Consider the following 15,312-nt stretch of genomic DNA (forward strand, 5'->3'; position numbering starts at 1 on the left):
GATGGATGCTAGTACGGAACAGATATATATATATATATATATATATATATATATATATATATATATATATGTACTGTATGCAAACAAAGGCTCCATTGTTGTTGTGAGAAACCTGGTACTAGCCGCGGTGCATGCGGGAGTCGCTACCTTAACTGGCAATTGCAACAAGTCAGCATGCGCGCTCAAATTATCATGAGTGACACACCTCTGGTGACAGAGCACGGTTCTCCTGCAAGTGGCGGGCGACATTCGTCTCTTGGCCCTCGCTAAGGGACTTGCCCTCGCCGGTGTAGAAGCAGTACTCACGGAAGGTCCAAATCGTGTGATGCCACCAAGCTGCACAATATTGTATCTCACCACGCCGCAGTGCACGATCCTTTTTGTGGTGCAGCATCATAAGCTGCTTCGTGAGCTGCATTGATATGGCCGCGATCGTTGAGATCTTCGGAGCAGAGGGCATCGCAGAGATAATGTCATCCATGGCGCGTGTCTCCTCGGTCATGATAAAGTCGGGGATGCCGAATGTCAGGCCGCTCGAGGAGTCCCTGCACTGTGACAAGGACAGTGACTTGGCGATGGTTGAGGACAAGGCTGTGATGACTACAGGGTGTTGCGTTTTGACTGATAGGTATTGTGGGTGGCATACACAGCTGAATATGTGGGATTGCATGTTAGGCAGGTAATTTTGTGTACAGATCTCTTGCCAATTGGGTGCATATTATTGGGTATTGTGACCTCCTGTTGGGGACCATTGTCAGCCTCATGCTGGCTAAGTTGGCCGCAATCCCTGTAATACGACAAAGACAAGTGATAAATGGGCTGCAGGTCGACCCTCGACCAGCACTTTAGCTGGCATGTCAGCCAAGAAAGCCCAATTGGACGTGAGGAGGGACAAAACAGCAACTGGCTGGAAGAATGAGCCCTGCAATGTTGGCGTTGACGAGTGAGCATTTCCGTAATTCATGAGATGTGCCGAGCTGATATCGCAGACCTCGAATCGGGGCACGAACAGTGCAGGGCATCCTCCTGCTCTATCCCTGACAAGTATGCCCTAACAACGGCTTGGAGTAGCGAAGTACCAGTACATGGAGGCGTCAAAACGGTTCCCGCATATCGGCACGAAATTCCTGCAAGGGCGCTGTGCCGCGGATATACTGGTAGCGGTCGTAGTCAGAGCGTGACGCAAAGATGAGCGCATCCACGCAATTGAAGCCCAGCTTGCACGTGCAATGCACACAGCGCAAGCCCTTCCTGCAGTCACATGCGGCTGGGGGCTGTATATCATCGGGAGGCAGGCCATGTACCGCTCAACATGAGAAGGAAGAGCTTGCAGCAGAAGCACGGACATCATCGGCATGGATGCGTTTCGAGGATGCCAGCTGGCTGTGGCAGCAATGTGGGGCATCGGCTGATGATACCGAAGCGCAATGTGGGAGGATGGGCCCGCACGACACCGCGAAGGCACGTTGCCTTCACATGATGCTGCTAGTCTCGGGACTATGTGCGCGGAGCTCAGATGGCACGTGCAATCACCGTAGTCTGGGCAACAATAGGCGGAAAACGCAACGTAGCGTGAAGGGTGTTGGATCTAAACACTTGGCTATATCCGATCGTTGTAGCGAAGCTGACATCCCAAGCTTGGGTACAAGGTCGAACTTATGCCTTGAAGCTCCCCAAGATTGAATACAAAGTGACGAGTGAGTGGTGATCGCTTGGGATGCATTCGACCAACATTGACGACTTTCGTTGAAAATAACCACATCCGACAAAGGATACTGATAGGGTACCCGAGTCGTGGGTTCTCCTATCTAATATCCGGGAAAACTGGAAGGGGAAACGTTGCACTGCAACACAAAAATCCAACTACTGTTGTCTGGATTACGGCACAGGCATGTGCGTTGAGATGCCTGAAGCTGCGCACCTGATAGGTTTGTTGCCATCGATTGTGCACATTCCCTTCCCACAGCGGCCTCCAGTTCTGACAACCAGTTCCTGAAGCAGGTCCACAAGAGCGTCCAGGGAGCCATCGCATGGGGCAAACACAGAACCAGACACCATGGAAGGGCTGGCGGAGGCCATATTTGCGGAGCTCTGCCTGGAGGGGGGTGTGGCGGAGGGCCCATTGGTTGGGCCCTGATGGGGCGAGGGTGTGAGGACCGTGGACCCTGCCAATATCCTCAGCGTGAAAGGTGAGGGATTGCTACAGATGGCACACCCACGTGAATTCATGAATGCGTGCAGCCCATTGATGCATGTTGTAGGGAAGTCGAGCTGGTTAGTGTCTCATAAGTGAAGCAGGGTAAACACTGCTGATTCCCGATCAGTACTTGAAAATCGTCATATGTACAGGTGGATGTGTGGATGTGATTACATTTATGCTATCAAGTTTCTATCATTTAAAGCTTCTGAACCAAAGATGCAAACAACACCAACACGCCATCACTGCAGGGTCTAGTAAGATGCAAACCATGGAGATCTTGAGCCCTCTTGGCATGTCATCAGGGACATATATGCAGCGGATAGCTGCAGTCAGTGGTGATGCTATGTTGCAAGATTGCACTGTGCCATAACAGAGCCTGCAATGAGTACGGTGACTGGGCATGCAAGATACCCAGAGTTTCACTTTGACCTTGCTGCCTACAGGCACATTTCACACTTGAAACAACTTGCTCCAAGCACATTAGGATCCCCACTGATAAAGGTGCATCTTTTCACAACATTCATTGTACATCGCAACTCTAGCAAAGCCATAAGACACGTTCCCGAAAGATGTGTGGCTGTAAGGAAGAAGAGGAGATCAGACCTTGCTCGCGTGCTGAGAGCACTCAAATTGATGTTGCCACCCAGCATATCACCCCATAGCGCCATCAGCACCGTTGGGCATCGCAGTATCCAGAGCAAAAGAAGAGGACGGTTGCTGCGCATAGCTGTGTATTTTGCAGAGCTACCACGGCACAAGTTGACAGGATACTTTTTGGGCGTTTCTTTCCATCTTGGCCTGAGCCGCACGACCCAGATCGATTCCGCAAACGTCTGCAATCCGAATCAAGTAAAGCAGCACGTCTGCCATCTCATTGGCTACATTCTGCAGATAAAGTGACACATTTGTTCCTTGCATTTTCCACGATGTAAGTTGTGTCCCCCAAATGCACCTCGTGCGTTCCCTTTTGTGCAGCGAAACACTGTGAGTATACCATTTTCCAGTTGAAGTTTGGTCAGCTGTCCAGACTCTTGCTTACCTGTCAACTGAGCGACAACGGCTCTGACCACTTCCTTTTCTAACACATTTTGGAGCACTTTTGAGGCCTGAAGCCATGCAGGCCCATGAGGCAATGGAAATCGCCCGCGAGATTGGACTACTTCTGCACAGTCCGCATCTTTCCACTGGCCCAGCAGCCACGTGTGCGTGGGAGTGCTTGACTTGCTGAATTATGTCCCACAGCGCTGCATATATCCAATGCCACGTGCACGGGCACCTTCGCGTCATGGCTGTAGCATTGCACGGTCAATCTCAGACTGTGCCGCAGTGACTGTACCAGCCTCGCGTTGTGAAATGGCATAAGTGGGTTCATGCACACCTCTCGTTCCTGGCTTGTAAGCCAGGCAGCCCTGGCGGCACCTCTCCCCGCCATTGAAAACTTCAGACAGCTCTCAACTTCACCGACGAGTGGCAGAGCAGGTTCCGAGGTGTATGAAACTGCCCCCAGTCGCGAGCGCAGCAAATTGGGCTTGCCTCAATCTCAAGCTTTCAAGTGGTTGCTTCACACCATTCACCCTGTGGATAGACTGCAGCATTGCTGCTTCACGAGTCAGGATGGGGAAGCACTGTGGGTGACTTGCCGAGCAAAACTGTGCTGTGCACTCATGTTTGCTAGCAGCAGCGCGTGGTGAAGGCATATGTTTCAAACAACAAAGATGCACTCAGGGTTCAAACCCCAATTCCGTGGATGAAGTGCCCATCAAGGAAAGCCAGGTGCGTACTGTGTAGACGAAACCACCGAAACCAAAATCTTCCATCAGCAGATCTACTTCTTTGTTATCCTGACCGAAGCAGTGCAAGTCATGCTCGACAAGCACGTGAACCCTGACAACATCCCCACATGCAGCCTTCAACATGCCAATCGGCTTCGCCGATTCTCTACAGCGCTCTATATTCGTCAGGGTTCAACACTTTACAGTCAGTGGCAGCGTCGTACGTGCTGCCTGTTCAACTGAGCCCCCAGGTCCATGAGGTACGCTTGTTGGGGGTGGGCTTGTTCGGAGGCTGTGTTGCAGAAGTCGTATATGCAAATCTGCCATTCAGATAGCACGGTCGTTATCAAGACAGTTCTCCTCAGCTTATGACCCTGCTTGCAAACGGATAGTGTCTCAGCGACACGTGCGTCATGTGCCAGAGAGGGTGGAGCAGTGCATCGTTCAGTGCTCTGTTGATGCAAGGTCATGTTCCAAAGACCAGGGGCAACATGCCCATTCCAGTATGCACAAGGGTGTGCACAAGACGCTGCTCCACACTGGCGATTGCTCACGCATGCGTTGCGTGGAGCGATGATAGCTAGGCCTTTCGGGCCGCAAATACGCCACACGAAAAGGGCAGCTCACAGGAACACGAAAGTGCAATGTGCAGGAAAATACGCCGCAAATTCGTTCGAGGGCTGTGATGCATCTGAACTCCACCAAATCGCACAAGCGACCCAATACTTTACTCAAGCCTTTAGCATGCAGTGCCGGGAACTTGAGAGCAACGACTGACGGCGGCTACACTTCAAGTGTAGTCGACGTCAAGTGTCACTTGCTATAGCAACATAACATCAGTCCTTGCTGCCGTCTCTACAAAGAGAAATCAGAAACAACCGGACCTGACAGGGATCCGTTCGCCAGACGTATCTGAAGCAAACACGACATCAGCGTGCCAGTAGTCATGGCACTGCATTTACAAGTGACGGGCAGTACCGGGTAGGCAAGTGTCATGATTGGGCGTCAAGGTAGGTAAGGAAGCGTGCGAGACCTTGACTCTGATGTCGATGTCAACAGAAAACAAGGTCCTACCAGCTGCTCGATAACCACAACCTCGAACAATTCGACCGATGCTCTGTGCAGACCCAGATGCTGGGCGCTTGTAGCACGCCGAAGCCAATACAATCGCAATAGGCACATATGCGATCATCTGTTATGCGAGGAGGTTATCAGCGGGCAATCCAGGCATGGTAACGGGAATGATCCAGGCGTGGAGGTGCTGCAGCCGAGATAGACCCACGAGGAGAAGAAGATTAGGTAACGATTGCGACTCACACGCTCCCGCCAGTCACCTGGGTCATGAACGGCGAGGCAGCAGATGGACAGTGCTGCAAACTGTGCATGCCATGGTGTAGACAGCTGCTGGCCCCATGGGGCGGATCAGGGGGTGCCAGTCACAGCTATGCTGTCGTCGCGCACACCCAGTTTCTTCAGGATCTCTGGGCTTGCGTTCTTCAGTTCGCCTGGTGTCCAGTCTATCACGGGGGGCAGCCTCTGCCTGCACAGCAACTCCGCACAATCAGGTGACGTGCACCGTCCATCTACCGAAGCATGAGGTGGGCAGAATGGATGGCTACATTGCAATCTACGCATTCAGATCTTGCAAACTCAGCAGCCACCCTATTTATACCAGGTTGCTAAATTCAGCCTAAGCGAAGTGCATAAACTAAACCTAACAGTAACGCAGATACTGCGGTACTCGCTTCATTGCAACCTGGCAACGGTCGGTTCTGGGCATGAGCAGCATAGAGCGCACCGTTGGGCAACCGGCATCCTGGCTTCCTGATTTCATCAAAGAAGGGGTGCACTAGAGCGTCTCGAGCGCCGTCAAACGGTGCTTCGGCGAGTAGCGCAGCATGCTAGAGACGAGGTCCACAGCCGCAGGCTCTACGTTGGGATTGAAGACCTTGGCCCAAGGGTGCGGCCGAATCTGGGGGAACCTAAACTCATTGTAGTTGGGGTTCATCATAAGGATGTCTTCTTTGCTTGGCGTTCCAGGACCTGTACGTCAATGTGCTCCATCGACACACTGGTGGGAGCGCGCTGTTCATGAACAAGTGCTAAATCAGACGTCCTTGAAGTTGGGTTGGGAAGAGTTAAAAAAAGGTCAACAGGGATGCAACACGACCGTCGGCCCACTGCTGCATGCACTTCCAGACCGAAGCGGATGCCTTGAAGTGCATTGGCTGCCTGCTTGTCACAAAACCTGTTGACGGGTGCGGTTGAGCTTCCTTCTCAAGATGATAGCTTAGCAGGAAGGGAGGTGCCCATAAACAAAAAAAACGTTGCTTTGTGTTCTTTGTCAGCGTGCGACTAGAGTGCGAATCTTGTCGGGAACAATCCATGCCATCCTCACGGGGAGAGGCAGAACGACAAATCTCACATCACAGAGACATGACACATACGTTGCTGCCCTGGCTGTCTTGAGCGGAGGAGAAAACCATGGGCATGCGGAACATGAATGGTGAGTCACTCATGTGAGCGCAGAAATCAACACTGTAGTGATGCCCAGTGCATGGATCATGTGGGGAGAAGCGTCCTCAAGTGCGTCAGCCACACATTCGCGTACTCTTTCGAACAGCAAGCACACATGCACTCTGCATGAATGTATGCAGGGCAACATGCGGGATGTCTCACCTTGATGATTTCCACCAGCTGATCAACACCGCTCTCCCCTGCAAAGAGAGGGCGTCCGGTCAAGAGCTCCGCCATGACGCAACCAACGGACCAGATGTCGATAGCGGCGGTATATTCTGTTGCCCCAAAGATGAGCTCGGGCGCCCGGTAGTACCGAGAGCAGATGTAGGCGATGTTGGATTCCCCTGGGGTGAGGATTTTGGCGCTCCCAAGTCGCAAAGTTTCAGCGTGTGGGTGCTAGTGTCGACAAGCAAGTTCTGTGGCTTGATGTCTCGGTGGCACACTCCAAGTGTGTGGATGTATGCGATCGCTCGACAAATCTGGTAGACGTACAGCTTCACTAGCAGAATGGGCATTCTCGCCTGGCCTCGAGCGTACTCCTTGCAGATTCTGCACAGTATTGCAGCACCTTCATTGATCTTCGTGATCATCTCAGCTAGCAATGCAATATCATGCCATTACTTGTGCCTGCGTGCATCCTGCTGAGGGTATGCTTTGACCAGGTGGACATTTTTCAAGCAAAAGTGAGCCTTCGATCAGGTGACTTGGCAAAGCCTGTGCGCTACGCAAAGCAATGCATCGTTGCACCCAGGCCAAAACTGTCTCACAGCTCTTGAATAGGTACAGGGAGCTTCAGCACAATGGTGATTATGTGCGTACTCAGAACATGCCACAGGTAGCGGGGGATGTACCTGCAATGACCTGAGTCAGTGACTGCGCAAGCGCAGAAAACCTCAACTCTGTGAGCTGGTCTACGGTTAGGTCAGTGAGGGTAACTGCGTCATAAAATAATCGCCCCGATGCAGATGCTATCTAGGCTGGTTCGCAGCCAATTCTGTCTGGGGGGTCCGATACTCATGTGACATCAAGGAAGGGACGACATGAGATCTAGATTGAGGTCCAAGTGCGCATGAGCCACTAGGTGTAACAGCTGTGCATAAGCTTTGCTGAAGTTCCTCATTCGTCAGCAATCACAATTCCGTCCAGATATACACAGGTAAAAGCTCAGGAGGAATGCTCACTTGTAGACAGTGTTTGGGATAAACTCCAGCACCAGATGAAGGTAGCGCTCGTCGGTCTCTGTGACTGAAAAGAAGCAGTGCTTCAGCTGCACCACATTTGGATGGTCCATCATCCTGATAATCTGCAGCTCCCGATTCTTGAAACGCTTGTCCTGGAGCACCTTCTTATTGCAACCTGGCAGCAGAGTCAGCTGAATGGATTGATCTCTATGTTGCCAAATGATGATACGAGGAAGATGGTTGAAGCGACACATTTTCTAACACCATGAAACAAGGATGCCATCTAAATGCAACGTGGTGCATTGCCTATGATGGACTAACGGTCATTGCATGTGAGGTCCGATGGCACACGGCCTCTGCATCTCTGGACTCGATCTCTTTTGGCAAGTCATTTGCGATTCCTTTGTCTATATGTATGCAACTTGCCAAGGAAGAAGACAGTACACCCAAACAGGCACATGTCACAACGTGCATGCTGCTGTGTGCCATATCGTGCGTTCCCGGATGATTTGATATTGCAAGAGTGCAATTTCTTCACGAATGGTTGATAAACCAGCATGCTACTCATCTGGCATGGCGTGATGGTGAACACGGCAGATAACCTCATACATGAGTTGCTAACATCTGTGTTTGAATCCAAGGCCTCGTTCATGATGGCCATAGAAAGCGTGCGAACTGCTTGATATGGGATCGTTCACAATTCAGCTTTACATATGACGAGCGAGCAACAACTAGAACGCACTGCGCAGGACGAAGCAAGTACATAGCTTGGAGCTTCAAAACGAACGCTGCCGTCTAATACTTTCCAATATTGCAATGGCAACGTACGTGGAGTTCAAGTATGTGTTGGAGTTCAGATCAGCAAATTTATGACGTACTGTAGTGAGAGACGCACTGTTTCGCCAGTTTCCAAGCACCTGGCTTGGAACACGACTCCAAAGGAACCATTGCCAACGACACCAGCTGTAGCGTAATGGTACACTTTCTCGTCTGGCGGGGTTCCAGAAACCGTTTTGATAATGTCGACTCCACTTTTCGTCTCACTTTCAACCATTTCTCCGGTGGTGTGATTCTTTAGTGTCTGCAGTGGCAACAACACACTGACCAGAGTACAGAGGCACGCCCCATGCTCGCTTGTCTAGATCACGAATGTCAGAACAATACAGAGAGTAAGCCTGTACACAATATTTTCCCTTTCACTCTAAACAGGCACCGTGAAAGGGGGGCTTCTGTGCTTGAAGTATGTCTCACCCTGCATTGCTCGCACCAGGGATGCACATCTCACGAGCTTCAGCGAACGCATCGAAAATGCTGTAAAGACACCGTACCATTTCTTTCGGCTTGTCCTCTCGCAGCTGAAGACCTTTCATGCTCTGCAAGGGAATGCGTGTCGTAAACATCCAACGAACCCGACACACTCTGAGCGCCCATAACAACGGAACAAAGCCACTGACGCGCACCTGTGGTAAAGATTGTGCTATATCATCAACATCCGGATCGATAGCCTGCGCCTCACAAGCTGTCAACAATCGCAATGAGCACTGCCTTGGTGACCAGGAGGCTGTGTGATGCAGGTCCATTACCTTTGATGAAGAAGCCCGAGCGTCTGCCATGAAGCCCTCAACTACACAGTGAGCCCGGGAAATATCGGGCTGAAGGCTGGATTCGAGATGCTAGGGTCAACTGTTGAACGGCTGAATGCGCAGCTGATGTATCTGAAGACCGCGTGTGGGGTCTGTCAAGCTGGTGGTCCTAAGCACAAATTACACCTCGCCATATTCAACTAGAATGTGACTGATCACAAGGCTCATCTGGGCGAACGAACAAGCGCTTTGCATGCTGGCTCCTGTGAGCCTGGACTCGACGTCGAAGTTTTCAAAAGGCTCCACCAACAACAACAAGAGTCTCCGAAACAAATGAAGAGGAAGACGCAAGCAAGTATAGTCATCAGTGACAAGCTCCAATCTAGAAAGATGTTGTCCAACACGCGCATTCGCAAACGGAATGCTACACACGCAAGCAAGGCCGATTTGGTAACGTCGATTTCAAGACCAGCTACTCGCCGCAAAGACGAAGCTTAGAAAGCTGTCTTCGTTGGACAGACATTGCTGGTAATTTGTCGCTAATGGCCCGCTGACAACGTTGAACGATTGCTGCATATTAGCTCGAGGGCGGGATAGGAAGTATGAACAAGTTGTGCGCTGATTCGTGATCTTTTAGGTGTTGCAGCGGCCAGCCCGGAAACAGCTCAGCTCTGTACCTCCAAATGTGACTGGCGTACGATAGTCAAGCGCTGAGCCATGTCCATCGTTGCGATTCGCGCCTCACGGAGTGACGCCTATCGGCGTAGCCCACCCACTACGGGTCAAAGTACGGGTCAGATGTTGCGTTGACTAATGGAGTGAGTCACATGGTGACATTACATGGTCACGTTCAAACGACGTTTCATGCTTATAGACTGGAGCTGAACGTGTGATGCAATCCCTGCTTTCCAGGTAACCTAAACATAAATAGACTCTTGCTTTAAATTCAGTTCTATCGTTGAGTTTTCTCTCTTCTGCTACCTGACGTCACCAGCGTTGGGCCTTGCCGACACTTGCGCTTTCAGTAGGCTTTAGCGAAGCGTGGGTCAGCTCCACTTCAATCATGGAAAAGGCCAGTCATCGTCTTGCTGTCTTGCAGCAGCATCTGCAAGCGCAATCGGTACGCTGTGCTAGTTAGAGTTGTGTATGTGTCGTGTCGGAGGGTACAGCCGCTCCCATGAATGCAGCCGTTCTCCATCAGCAGCTGCTCTGCGAGCAAGCTCTTCACCTTGAAAAATCCCTTCGGCGCTTGCAAGATTTAAAGTGCCTGGCTCCGTGTATGCTTACTCAGGTGGCTGGCTGACATTCTCGTTGCGTTGCAGGTTGCTGGTGACATGGACGTAAAGGTGCTGTTCTTATACAAGCGGTGGCTCGTTGCTGAAAGGAAAATACATGCAGTTTATTTGTCTGTCAGTTGCAGTGCAGGCGTGATGTGCGCTGGGAGGATGGTTGTTTTCGATTCGTGGCAGCTGTATCGTGTTTCTGCAGTTAACCATTTCGATCGCTGCAGCGCACGGGCAATGGACACGCATCTATTTCTTTTGGCAGCGCATGCGTTCGCGCTATTTGTTGGTACTCAGTTGGTCGCTGTTTCGTGACACTTCGGGAGGTCGGCAATCATCATTTTCGGTTGCATTGGCATGCAGGCTGCACCTTGCGCTGCCGGAGATTCCGCTGCATATGAGAGGAAGGCCCCCAGTCTGGACGATGTCGTCATTGTCTGTTCTTTAAGGACGCCCACATGCAAGGTGCCGCTCTTCGTTGCCAGTCTCAGCGACAGCATATGTTGGTCGCAAATCGCACGTCCATAGCATAGCTGCTCTTTTACATGTCATCCTTCATTTACAGTTTCAGGTGGCTTCGGCTCACTGGCCCTTTCATGCGTGCTATGTAACCATCACTGCGTATACCGCGAGCATTTGTGTCTCGTTTTACGCAACTCTCGTTTGCCACAATTTCGCATGAAATGATGTCCGGCGCGAGTCCATGCTGTCGTTTCATTGGCAGCGCGTGGCAGGCGCCGGCTGGGCTCTGTAGGAAACCAATGTTCGTTCGTCGTGTAACACGCGTCAACGGCAAATATAGATGCACCTTGGAAGTGATACTCACATACTCATGAAGTATCAGCGTGTTGGGTACAGAACAGCGTATCGTGGGCCATGAATTCGTAACACCCAACCAATGTATGAATAACGCAGCTTGTTTTGCAGGCGAGGCGTGGTGGGCTTGCTAACACTGGGGCGGATGATATGCTGGCAACGCTGTTCAAGGCGGTGTTTGCAAGGACTGGCGTGAACCCTATTGATGTTGGCGATGTTGTGATTGGAAGCGTTCTGGGCCCTTCTTCTCAGCGTGCCAATCAATGCAGGATTGCGATGTTTCTTGCAGGCATGCCACAGGAGGTTCCTGTGCACACTGTCAACAGGTGCGTCCACGGCTTGATCATCCGAAGGAATGGCTGGGGCATGATATTGGTTGGACTTCTAGAAGTGAGTATTTGATGAACTGTCTACAAACATGTATGTTGTCTGGACACATGTATACATGTGTGTCACGCCAGCATAAAATGCGGATTAGTGACTTGAGCTGTGCACATTTTCCTCGCACGACAAAGATTGTGGCAGCTACTGAGAGCGAACCACAGGTTAGCCATCTGTCAGTCTGCCTGCTCTGACCTGTGCAATTCATGTACGCAGCACAGTATAATTTAGTTGTGTAGGTGCTAGTGTAAATGCAGCCAACCCTTTGTAACAGCCCTTGGATATGAATTACTGGTTGTGTTAAGGTTGTCATTGAACATGTATATGTGCATGGTGCAGGCAGTGCTCGTCTGGTCTTCAGGCCATTGCCAGCGTGGCTGCGTCCATCAAGGCTGGGTACTACTCGATTGGCCTGGCAGGTGGTGTCGAGACCATGTCCATCAACCCGATGACCTGGGAGGGAGGCGTGAATCCAAAATTGAGATGAGCGAGCAGGCGCAGTCGTGTATGTTGCCGATGGGCATCACCTCCGAGAACGTGGCCTCGAAATTTGGTATTACCAGGTGCGCATTGGCATCTTGTGTGATATTCTTCTATCTAGATGCACATGTCTGTCAGTGATTGACTTGCTGAATGTAAGCTCAAGGCAGGCTTGCCTCTCCGACCGCTGAAGTTGAAGAAGCTGTGCTGTGTCGAAGATCAGAGCTTGACCTGTGCCCTGCTCTTGTCTATATGACGTAATGCTGCATGTATCACTCCTTTTCAAGATGTTGGCCCTGTGTACCTGATGTTTTTGTGAGGCGTGTCTGCATTTCTTGCGCTCCATGCAAGGTTAGTTGCATGACTTGCATGGAAGGTTGGAAGCCTGTACATTGCAAGCATCAAGGCTGGAAGTTGTATCCCTCTTTTTTCAGTTGTCAGTCCCGCCATACACGTCATGAACGTGCAAGCAGCATGCAGGGAGGTACAGGACGCGTTTGCTGTCGAATCGCACCGCAAGGCTGCAGCAGCACAACGCGCTGGCAAGTTCAAGGAGGAACTCGTGCCGGTTGAAGTGACCCTGGTGGACCCTGCAACTAAGGAGAGCAGGCAGGGTCTTGTGGAGCATGATGATGGCATTCGTGAGGGCGCTTCCGTCGCCGGTCTCAGCAAACTCCCCCCCGCTTTCAAGAAAAACGGCACCACCACCGCTGGCACCTCGTCTCAGGTGCGTTTGGCGCCCAGCAGTTGCCCGGGGCTTCATGGCAACTCCTGCTCATTGCTGCCATGGCATAGGCCTTTCCACTCGTGTGCAGCTGCTGGACCGGACTGCTGGTCGTGGCAGTCACGAATTTCAACAGGTCCTTTCCCTGGAGTTCATGGCAGCTGGCAGCGTGCGTGGTGCTTGCGTGAGTTTGATGATGCATCTTTTTACAACAATTACCGCATCCACATTGGCAACTTCAAGAACGTCTTGGGAATATGTGTGGTATGTGTGCTGCACTTGGTGGAGGGATGTTACTTTTGCAAGTACACATGTTGGAATGTCAGCTGCTGTCTCTCCCTGCCTCATGTGTCGGCAGTTTTGTTGCAGGTCAGTGATGGAGCAGCGGTCGCCCTCCTGATGTCAAGGGGCGAAGCGTTGAAGCGTGGTTTGCCCATTCTCGGAGTGTTCACCAGCTTCGCAGTCACAGGCGTGGACCCTGCCATCATGGGCGTGGGCCCGGCGGTGGCCATTCCGGAGGCAGTGAAGCGTGCCGGACTGACACTGGACGACATCGATGTGTTTGAGATCAATGAGGCATTTGCCAGTCAGACCGTGTACTGCGTCAACACCCTGGGCATTGACCCTGCCAAGGTAAACCCCAACGGAGGTGCCATCGCCCTCGGTCATGCGCTGGGATGCACCGGAGCTCGCCTCACTGCCACCCTGCTGCACGAGCTCAAGAGACGGGGCCGCGCGGCCCGATACGGCGTTGTGTCCATGTGCATCGGCTCTGGCATGGGCGCTGCCGCCGTCTATCAGGCTGGCGACTACGGCGATGCGCATGCCACCGTGGCAGCTGCTGCGAGCCACGGTTTGCTGTCCAAGGATGCGATGATCTGATCGCGCGCATGTCGCCTGCGCTTATTCTGTTCCCAGACAGCGACGCATTTGTAGGGTGTGAGGGTACTACGTCTATATGGCATTGTGCCAAACTAAGCACGCGTTTGGCCCTTTATGTTGCAATGGGTGTTCTTGCAATGGGTTTGTAGCGTGCTGCGTTGGCAATGTCTTGACGAGGTTGCATTTGCATGGCTTGTTAAACGTACGACCTTCGCGTCATTCGAGATTTAGATTAGACCCTAGTATTTAGGACCAAGGCCCTCCAGACCCCTCCGTCCATTTGACCAGATGATCAGTCGTCATCAGGGCCCTTTTACCTTTGCAAAACATACTGATGCTTTTTACAAGCGTGTCTCTTTCTGAGCCGCTCTGGCGTGTAAATGCTTGAAATGAATTTCCTTGTTTGCCACTTTTGAAATGAGGGATGCTTGCCAAAATGGCCAAGGCAACGTACACTAAGAAGAAAGAAATACGCCATCCCAAACCAGGCGGGACATGTAGAGTTGATGTCGCACCTACAAGGATGAAGCATCCCCCACGGGAAGACACAACTCCGGAACTTGCGGAACGCCGGATTGATGAGGATGGCCGCCAACAGAATGAGCACAGCCGTGTCGTGCGATGGAGTACTCTACGTTTCATATGGGGCCCGGTACAGCCACCACAAACGATGTGAGAGGTGCTGTCAGCCTGGCGGATGAGTGGGCAAAGCTGAGGTACCTTGCTGGAAGTGTAGCGGTGGAGCAACATATTCTGTTACAACTTAGATCTAGACCTGGCCGGTAATTGAGCGGATAAGTGTGCGTTTCTGCGGGTCGGTGATGTTCGACTGCCAAGATAGGCCAGGGAGACTATGTCCGGCATAGCAGTGCGACCTTTGGCATAAACGGTGGTAGCAGGGTACACGTCAAGGGCATGTTGTTCAAGATGCTGAGTGATTTTTCTCCTAGGATTGCAAAGGAAGCCGTGCTGCACACGAGGCGAAGTGCGGTTCTTGCCTTCAGAGTAGTGGTAGAGCGCGCTCAGCATGGCCGAACTATTGCAAGGTGTCCAGAGTAGTCACACATTCCATATTATGGATTAAAATGATTAAATCATGCGCAGTGAACGACAGTTCAGCGGATTCCTTGCGGATGCGATGTACGCTACATGTGCCAGCTTTGCTGTGCAATGCATGGTGAATGGCATACATCATGGCAATAAGAAGCGCGTGCAAACGAGCACTGTGAACATCTAAGCTAAAAGATGTGGCAACCCAGGGTGATTGGCCCTTTGGTCAGCTCCCAATGAGTTTGACCGAGCGACAAGCAGATCTATTCTAGACAAGTACCGATGACTTTGTGTTGGTGCACATATGTTGACAGGGCTGGTTCAGCTTCTTGCAAATAGGGACAAATGAGCTATGCATCGCATGGGAGCTCGGGACAGATGAGCTATACATCGCATGGGTAAGCTGACATTCCAGATATTCTATTCGATAACGTGCATTG

The 15,312-nt window shown here is 51.6% G+C and overlaps 2 pseudogenes across 1 annotated transcript; one reads left to right on the forward strand and one right to left on the reverse strand.

Annotated features, from left to right (window-relative positions):
- Positions 1-5,394: 5,394 nt before the first annotated feature.
- LOC149809362 (shaggy-related protein kinase epsilon-like) lies at positions 5,395-8,727 on the reverse strand (annotated as a pseudogene).
- A 1,564-nt stretch (positions 8,728-10,291) lies between these two features.
- LOC149809363 (3-ketoacyl-CoA thiolase 2, peroxisomal-like) lies at positions 10,292-13,822 on the forward strand (annotated as a pseudogene). The gene is made up of 7 exons (XR_016429761.1): positions 10,292-10,376; positions 10,579-10,602; positions 10,903-11,004; positions 11,467-11,681; positions 12,076-12,299; positions 12,697-12,943; positions 13,310-13,822. The product of XR_016429761.1 is annotated as a 3-ketoacyl-CoA thiolase 2, peroxisomal-like (transcript).
- The last annotated feature ends 1,490 nt before the right edge of the window (positions 13,823-15,312 follow it).

Source organism: Nuphar pumila, unplaced genomic scaffold (assembly GCF_984573655.1).
Source record: "Nuphar pumila unplaced genomic scaffold, dmNupPumi1.hap1.1 HAP1_SCAFFOLD_1332, whole genome shotgun sequence".
Lineage (NCBI taxonomy): Eukaryota > Viridiplantae > Streptophyta > Magnoliopsida > Nymphaeales > Nymphaeaceae > Nuphar > Nuphar pumila.